The 10,029-nt window shown below is 37.8% G+C and overlaps 1 pseudogene; it reads right to left on the reverse strand.

Moving 5' to 3' along the window:
• Positions 1–8,367: 8,367 nt before the first annotated feature.
• Positions 8,368–9,719, reverse strand: LOC110300228 (annotated as a pseudogene).
• Positions 9,720–10,029: the final 310 nt, after the last annotated feature.

Genomic DNA, 10,029 nt, shown 5'->3' on the forward strand with positions numbered 1-10,029 from the left:
TCCCCGGAAGTCATTGACCAATGATGTTTAGATATCATACTGGACATGTCACCAGCTATCATCTGTTGAAGTAGTCAAGTGGCTAAAACCTTCCAATTTTTTCTTTATCCAAACTGTAATTCAAGGATAAAGTCAAGAGGTCAACACAAATGATGCCCTAGAATGTTTACGTATTCTGAAAAATAAAGTGAAGGCAGTTGCATCATAGGGAAACTCCTCAATTAAATGGTTAAAACCCAACTATGTTATTTGATAACGAAGGAAGACAGTGAGAATGTGCAGATCTGGCAGGTAAGTGGCAGAGATAGAGACATAGAGAAAAAGTTCTGGACATAGATAGATAGATAGATAGATAGATAGATAGATAGATAGATAGATAGATAGATGATAGATAGAAGATAGATAGGGGTAGGCGATACATAGCAAAAGTGATGTATTGTTCTCTGTTGTGTTAGTCCATTTAATGTTTGTTTGTTCATGGGTGTTAGAATATCCACTAGAACATGAAAAACCTCTTAGGGAGAGCATCCTTGAAGAAAGCTGACCCTCCCAATCCCCACAGGAATCAAATTGCCAATAGTGCTTCAGACAAAGGAGGGACTTCATTAGCTCCATCCTAACCTGTTCTTGGATTTTGACTTTTGTGCAGGCAGTCCCATTTGATGTCAGCTGATGGGTACAACTATACTCTCATGTCCAGCAAATAGTGTTTTTGCCACATACATCTATTCCTCTGGCTGTTACAATTTTTATGTTCCCCTTTCTGTCATGATCTTTGAGCTTTTGAGAAGGGTTGGAAAATAATGAAAGACAGCCCAAAGTCAGATTGCCTGAGAATCCTGTTCTTACTTAGTGGACTCTTGTTGGGAGCCCAGGACCTTGTTTTAGATAAATAATTAATTCATATCCACTTTACATTTGACATCTTCATGTGTCATATGCTGAGTATAATGAAAGTCAACAATCAATTAATGAATCTGTTTATTTAGCACATTCAGAATCTAGGTCCCTGTAATTAAATTGCATTAGTATATTGCTTTAGGATTTCAGTGGAGGCTTGGAACTAATAAAACCACTTCAGGTGAGTTTCTTTTCATTTGAGCATTCAGCTTCCTTGCTAATTCTTAACTAGTGTCATCCAAATTTGATAAATGAAATCTGGTTCATAGTTCAACTCTTTTCTAGACGAAGATCAATCCATTATGCCTACAGTTCTAAGAAATATATTAAACTATAAGACAAATACAATAGTAAGACTGGCTCAAGTTATTTCAATACCTTTGTAGAAAATAACTTTAAAATATCAAATACACATGAGTTGAATGTCTGTATTATTCTATCTTGCCCATTTTCTCTACAAAGTATTAAAACATTTGAACTTAACAACTAAACTCGTCTTTTCTTTTTTAAGATGCTTATGTCAGAGATATTTATCAGCAATGAGAAAACTAACCAACATATTACTCCTAATAGATCTATAAATTTGTAAAATGTAAATAACATTCCTAAGGAGTCTACTAAGGATAATGCTAAATGTCTTACAACTCAGTAAAATTAATAATAAGAAGAGTCTTGGATTCTGAAAGGCATAAAGAAGGAAACATTAGGAGACATGATTATTAATGTTACCAATTTGCCACCGGCTACCTAAGACACAGGCTTTACTCTGTGACAGATAACTTCTTTTTTTTTTTTTTTCATTTTATCTGACCATATTTATTTTTGTAAATTTTTATTGGATATTTTCTTTAATTACATTTCAAATGTTATCCCCTTTCTCAGTCTCCCCACCCCAGAAACCCGCTATCCCATCCTCCCCTGCTTCTATGAGGGTGTTCCTCTACCCACCCACCCACCCACTCTGGCCTTCTTGCCCTCCAGTTCCCCTACTTTGGGGCATCAAGCCTTGACAGGACCAAGGGCCTCTGCTCCCATTAATGCCTAATAAGGCCATCCTCTGCTATATATGTAGCTGGAGCCATGGGTCCCTCCCATGTACTCCTTGGTTGGTGGTTTTGTCCCTGGGAACTCTGGGGGCTTTCATTGGTTGATATTATTGTTCTTCCTATGGGTTGCAAACCCCTTCATCTCATTCATGCCTTTCTCTAACTCCTCCATTGGGGACCCCACTGGGGACCCCATTAAGGACCCTGTACTCAGTTCAACAGATGACTGTGACCATCTGCCTCTGTATTTGTCAGGCTCTTGCAGAGTCTCTCAGGAGACAGCTATATAAGGCTTCTCTCTGCATACACTTTTTGGCATCCACAATAGTGTTTGGGTTTGGTGACTGTATCTGGGATGGATTCCCAGGTAGGTCTGTCTTGGATGCCTTTTCCTTCAGTCTCTGTTCCACACTTTGTCCATCTATTTGCTATTGTATTTTGTTCCCCTTTCTAAGAAGTAATGAAGCAGCCACACTTAGGTCTATCCCTTTAAGATAAAGGCATGTAATTATCTTTGAAGATACAATAAATATATGCTGCAGGGATTCACAGAATGGCCATTGGCACCAAGCAAAGAAACAAAACAGCTGTTTCAATATGGATACTACAAAGTACAAGAAACCATGCATCCTTATAAAATGTATTCATTTTATATGAAAGCAAGCCAGCCTGGCTACTCACTTCAATTTAGTTGGCAAAGATTTGTCTTGCATAAAAAAACAAGTAAAAAGCCACATTATTTATTGTCAGAAAACAGAGAGTGCTTAGGAAATACTTAAGCTATAATATTTTGCAGTTTAAGATTTTCTTTCATGAGAATTAAGCAGGCAACCAAAATTGCACATTTCAATAAAAGCAACAGCATGAAAGAGAGTCACTAGACAGAAAAATCCTGAGACAGAATAGCAGCACATCTTCATGTAAATAGACACACTGCTCAAGAGGAAGGATGAAGTAGCTTAGCACCAGCACATGTTGTTAAGGCAAAGAAAACATGGCTTAGACAGGAAGTAAAGCGAAGGAAAATACACTGAACAACAGAACTGATTTGAAAATAAAGTGTCCAATAGGTTGGGAGACTTTCTCTGAATCTTGTGGTGACAAATTTTGAAGATCCCAAATCTAGATCTTAGCTGTAGTAAAAGTCCTGAATAAGAGCCCAAAGGAGATAAATAAGAAGAAAGGGCAAGGGGGCAAGAAGATTTTCAGGATTGGAAACCAGACTTACATTCACAGTCTCCTGCTATTGTATCATGGGAACATAGAAGATGATGTTGTACTTGACTGTGGTTTGGTATCATGGAAAAAACAACACCAAATGCTAACAAAAGCAGGTTGGCTCTAGAGCAGAAGTCAAACTTATTTTAAATGTTTGCTCTGCAACATGGGCATCATGGGTGTGTTTGAGAGGGAGTTTCTTAATGGGATAAACATTTTGATCAGTAAAGAGAGTAAAGCAATTCCTTGCCCAAACTGTAGGAGCCTGACCTACTCCCCGGAGGCCTACACAGAGCAAAAGTTGTAGCAGTAGAGAATCATATCTCTCTGACTGACATTGTGCTACGCATTGACCTTTTCCTGACTTCAGAGGCACACTCAGACTAGAACTTCCAGAGTGAGAATTAAGGACCCAGAAATTTGTACTTGGGCTGAAACACAGACCATAGATCCACTGGACTGTCAGGAGACTTACTGATTGGTTTCATGTATGTGCTGGGACTTAGTCTTCATAACCAATGCCATTCCCCATCTCCATCTTCTTCACTTCCACTTCCTCCATTTCCCATTTCTTTCTTCCTCCCTCTCAGATAATGTTTGGTGGAAAAAGAAATGTTTTGCTCTCAGAGAAGTGAAAAAGTGGTTGGGAGGGGGAGAGGGGGAGAGGGAGGGGGAGAGAGAGAGAGAGAGAGAGAGAGAGAGATTCTTAGATCCTATTGATTTTGTCTTTTTAGAGAAGTTTGGTTTAGTGATGAAAATGTTTCAAGAGAAACCTAATTCCAAGGAAGGTTTTAAATTCTTTATTTCTTGAGATTCCTAAGTTTGAGATTTAATTGATTGTATATGGACAGGCTATAGACTCTAGTCCTAGCAGTTCGGAGCTTTGATTATCTACACATGGCAAGATACAGTATCAATGGCACAGAATGTTTTTCTTGTGTACTCTTACTCCCATAAAGAACAAAGAGTTGAGAGAACACTTACTCTGAAATGGTATAGACTACATGAAGCTCAAAATGTCCCTTTACTTCACTGACTGATTATTTTCTTAGGATCCAGCTTGTGACACATTGATGTACCATGGCTAATGTTAGTGATAAGTTGTTGCATCTTGCTAATCCTATGATAAAAAACATTTTCAATACCTGTTGGGGTTCTTTGGATTTGGGAGGCAACAAATCCTCATGTTGGTCATAGTGTTCAAAACCTGCCAATTTTCAGATAATTCATGTCAGAAGAAGGTTGTACAATTTGTTCAGGTTGTACATATCTTTGTATACTAGGTAACTTGACCTATCAGATCCAATAGGGCTGAAATTGTCTGTGACTGATCACTTTGCTATTTTATTTTGGACTTTTAGCAAGCTCCTATTCAGGGACTTCTGGTGTTTTAGCACAAACATTATCTTTCTTAGATAATCACTGTCATTTTAAGAAACAGCAGTTGGTCTATGAATTAAACTGTGATAGAGGCAGTAATTTATCTGGTCTGGTTTTCCATGAACTAGTTATTAGATAAGCAAGCCAACAACACATAAAATCTGTGTGCACAGATCCACTCTATCATCTAGACAATGAGAGAGCCCATGCAGGGCTTGAAGGCAAAGTAGATTCCCTAGAGAAGAAGCCCAAATTCTCCTGGTCTCCATTCTTGTTTCCATACTACAACCTTCTGGAGTTTCTGTAAGTTTTGTTGATGAAGAAAGGTCAAACTCGATGCTGATAGCACGGGGTTGTTCCCAGTACTTAAGTACCATCTAATAGTGGAAAACAGTATCAGCAGAGATTCTTCATAGGATATTTCTAACATCAACAATATAAAACAATCCCTAAAGAACTTGGCACACACAGTGATTTGCTTTGCATGTAAGGAAGAGGGAGCATGTGGGCTGACATGCCCATTCATTGGCCATGAACAGTATTCTGATGCTGTTTTCAGTCTTGCGGTGCTCTAACAGATAACCTGAGCCTGGGTATTTTTTTTTTTTATATTTTTATTACATATTTTCCTCAATTACATTTCCAATACTATCCCAAAAGTCCCCCATAGCGTGGACGTTGTACATCGTGGTGCGGAGCCTAGTGCGCACCACGATGTACAACGTCCACAAGCAGAATGGTCCATCCTTTCATCCCAGCTATGAACTTTGTCTCTGTAACTCCTTCCCTGGGTGTTTTGTTCCCAATTCTAAGAAGGTGCACAGTGTCCACACTTTGGTCTTCATTCTTCTTGAGTTTCATGCGTTTATCAAATTGTATCTTATATCTTGGGTATCCTAAGTTTTGGGCTAATATCCACTTATCAATGAATACATATTGTGTGAGTTCTTTAACCCTTTATCAGTTTTAAAGCCTGTAAAGTTTAAGTTCAATGGTCTTTAAAAGAAATAAAATGTGATTTTAAAATCTGTATATAGGTTACATGCTCAATGGGAATGTATTTCAGTTTGGTTAATTCTATGTACTAAATTGACTGGGTCATGGAATACCCTAATATTAGGTGAAATACTATTCTTTTTATGTCTTAAGAAGAACTTCTGAGTCAAATTGATATCTGCATTAGCAGAGAATATAAGGCAAATTACTATCCCAGGTACTAGTGGCAGGTGGCTTTTCATCCAAGCCATTCAAAGAAAGAACAAATCCAAAGAACCCAGGGATGTTTCTGCTGCCTGACTTTCCAGCTAAGACATATATCCTCTTCTAACCTCAGGCCAGGAATCCCGATGCAACTGATTCCTTCAGGATTGTGGAGTAAGTTTCAGTTACTCTTTGTTTGGACATTGTCAATCTTCATAAACATTCCAGCAAGTTCCATAAAAAAAAAAATCTTGTTCATTTCTGTTCTCTGGTGAATCCAGACTATTATAGTAAGGAATTAAACACCAAACATGTAATGTTTTTATAATACTTGTAATGCCATCTTAATTTTTATTGTATTCCCTAAATAGGTAAGATAGTTTCATATCTATCTTAAGTGAGCTCATCTATATTTAATATTCTGACAATACACAGAAATCTAAAATGTCAGAGTACTTAAAATCCACATATCTTTATTTGTTCTAAACTCTGAACCAAGAGCTTAATGCTAACAAGGGCTTCGTGCTAATGCCTACTGTCTTCATTTGAGCATCACTGTCCCATTTTTAAAAAATGAAGTAAATAGTCTTAAAATTTCACCAACAAATTCTGAAGCTAATATGTAAATGAGGAAACCTATGTTTTTATTGTTCATGTTCTTAATAATTATACTAATTTCCCTAGAGAAAATAAGTCTAAGAGACATACATTATGTAGTAATGAATAAAAACTTCAAAGCATGATAAAGTATATCATAATTTTATTAATATTGTCAAAATATTTCAGGTGTGCCCATAATTATGCCATTTAGATATCTTAATATATGTTAGATGATTACATAGCAATTCCAAAGAATTATGCTACAAACATCCATGCCAGAATTGTTTCTGCAGTGTTTTATTTATTACACAATCTATATTGTTTACTTGGTGAGAAACTAGGAAAACATTTTGCGGAGACTTTGTTATAGCTCGATCTTTGACTTGGCAATTTAAAGTGTTGTTCAAGGAGATTCAAGAGGTTTCTTAAGGAACAAAATTGCTCCAGACATCTCCCATAAACTTTGTAATATACTGAGCTTCATTTCACCTAAGACCTTAGATTTCCTGGTAGCTGTTAAGTCTTTCCACTTGATAGAGAAAAGACTTTTGTGGATGACACCGCTATAGCTTTCTTTACTTTGTCCTGGAGTGGTTTGGTCATGTTCCAAGGATTATTGATTATCTTTCCTCCTCTATATCCTCTATGTCCTCGCAGGGAAAGAGCCTCCTGAAAATCAGGTTCTTTAGAGAAATTCATCCAAAAAAAGGTGTTCAATATGTGGTTCTGTTAATTTAAATGATTTCTGCTTAGTAATTATAATACTGCTATTTATTTTATTTTAATCCCTAAATAAATGTAAGTAATGAAATTTTATAAGAACAAATTAATAAAGGTTAATAACATGATGAATATTTGTAGTATCTATTTATGCTCTCTTTGCAACATGTTTGTGTTTGCCTGTGAACGCAAATTTATAGGTAATTGGGGACTCATGCTTCTTCTTATTCTTGATTCAGTAATCTTTATTTTAGAATCTTGTTGGTACTTTTAGCACATGTGATCTCCACACTTTCTATGAAACAAATGAGCTTTAGGCTTAAGAGTCTCGCAAGCATATTCAGTCTCCTTGTTTAAGGGCAGTTGCTTAGCAACAAATTTTTAAAGCCACACATGACTGAAATGTTTAAAATAATTTTTGTGCAACTCATAAATGTCAATTACTTGCTCCATACAGTTTTATGAACTGTTCCTCCTATTCCTCCTATTTGTGGTACTATTGGCATGAATGAATGGCCTTTCTACAATCCAAACAGGGAGAAGTTAGGTAAAGGTATAGTTGGGATGATAGGAGATGTAGAGATGAGTTTCACAGTAATTTCCTTGTATTGCTAAGTTGGTCCTAGCTCTTCCTATATAGAACTGTTGACCACAAAATCTCCTATCTCTGTCTTTACTAACTCACAAGCTTGGTGGCAAACAGAGATTAGTGTACAGTTTATTTTGCAATATAAATTTGTCCTAAGACGTATAGTATTAGATGTATGTGTGTAAGTATGTATGTATGTAAAGAATTGAGGATAATTCTTAAGGTTTATAACAGTGTATCTGAAATTAATGCTTCAACATATTTTTTTACAGAAATCATGTAGACAAATGGTTAAATTATTGCTGATATTATACCATACATATTAAGGCTAAATTTTTCTCTTGAGATACAATAATCTGCTTACATGTGACAGAAAGAGAATGACATGTTTTGATTAGAGCTTCATGATTTTCTCATTGTGTCTATGTGGAAATATAAGAAAATATTTGGACTTGGTGATGATCAATCAGATTCTGTAAGGTTTTTTTGTATATGTGTTCCAAGTTTCACATGAAATAAATATGAACAATAATCAGGGTATTATTAAGTACATATATATAACTAAATATATACATTTATATTCTTACTTTTACTGAAAATAAATTCTTTTTTCCCCACTTAAATTGGAAACACTTCTATTGACAGTTTAGGACAGTTAAAACGTACCGAAAGACAAAGATGAGAGCACAGAAGGGTGAAATTGCAGCACACGAATTAATATTCTTCACTTTCATCATCTTCTTCAGTACTATCTGCCCCAACCTCCTGATAGTCCTTCTCTAGGGCATCTATGACCTCACAGGCCTCAGAGAATGTTTCCTCCTCCATGTGCTCACCTACATACTAGTGCCCAAAGGGCATGCTTAGAATAGATCAGATCAAACTTGTGATGTAGGTGAGCCCAGGCCTCAGCAATGGCTTGTGTGTTGCTCAGCATGCACACAGTTCTCTGAACCCTGGCCAGATTGCCACCAGGCACCACAATGGGAAGCTGGTAATTAATGCCAAACTTGAAGCCAGTAGGATACCAGTCCACAGACTTGATGATATGCTTGGTCTTGATGGTGGCAATAGCAGCATTGACATCTTGAGAACCACATCACCATGGTACAGCAGGCAGAAAGCCATGTATTTATCATGGTGATGATCCCATTTCACCATCTAATTGGCTGGCTCAAAACAGGCATTGGTGATCTCTGCCCCAGAAAGCTGCTCATGATAGGCTTTTCCAGCAGAGATGACAGGAGCATAAGTGATCAGAGGGAAATGGATGGTAGGGCACCAGGTTGGTCTGGAATTCTCTCAGATCAACATTCAGATCCCCATAAAATCTGAGGGAAGAGTAGATGGAAGATACAATCTGGCTAATAAGGTGGTGAAATTAAGAGTAGGTTGGGTGCTCAGTGTCCAGGTTTCTACAACAGATATTATGGATGGCCTCATTGTCTACCATTAAGGCACAATCAGAGTGCTCCAGGGTGGTGTAGGTGGTGATGCTGGAACTGTAGGGTTCAACCACAGTAGAGGAAACATGGGGGTGGGGGCTGGGTAAATGGAGAACTCCAGCTTGGACTTCTTTCCCTAATCAACAAAGAGTCGCTCCATCAGGAGGGAGGTAAACCCAGAGCCACTTTCCACACCCCCAAACCCCCAACCCCCACCAAACCTTGGAAAATCAAGAAGCCCTGAAAACCCGTGCACAGATCAGCTGGCTTTGAATCTTTTTCAAGACAAGGTCAATGATCTCCTTGAAAGGGTGTAGTGAACACGGGCATAGTTATTGGGAGCATCTTCCTTGCCTGTGATGAGCTGCTCAGGGTAGAAGAGCAGTACAAACTTCATCAATAACTGTGGGTTTCAGGTCTATGAACAACCTGGGGCACATGCTTGCCAGCTCCTGCTTCACTGAAGAAGGTGTTGAAGGAGTCATATCCTCCCTCAATCGTCTTGTCATTTGTTATCTGGCCATCAGGCTGAATGCCACGTTTCAGGCAGTAGAGTTCCCAGCACACATTGCAGATCTGGACACCAGCCTGGCCAACATGGATGGAGATGCACTCATTCATGTGTATTTAGTCCTTGAAGTGGTCGGTGTAAACTGAGGAAGTGAAGAGACTGTGATGAATGAAGATCTCCCACTAGCAGATTACCAAGGAGTCCGGAAGGGATGCTATGTTGAAAATAAATTCTTTTCTCATACAATATAACCTCATTATAGTTTCTCCTCCTTCTATTCCTCCCAGTTTTTCCCTGCACCCCATCTCTGACTCTTATTGGAAAAGAAGAGACTTCTAAGATATAAAAATCACACTTGATCTTAGCCAAAAGGCCGAGAAGTTATAGAGATAAAAACCAAACATGACAAAATAAAATATA

The sequence above is a fragment of the Mus caroli genome, chromosome 8 (genome assembly GCF_900094665.2).
Source record: "Mus caroli chromosome 8, CAROLI_EIJ_v1.1, whole genome shotgun sequence".
Lineage (NCBI taxonomy): Eukaryota > Metazoa > Chordata > Mammalia > Rodentia > Muridae > Mus > Mus caroli.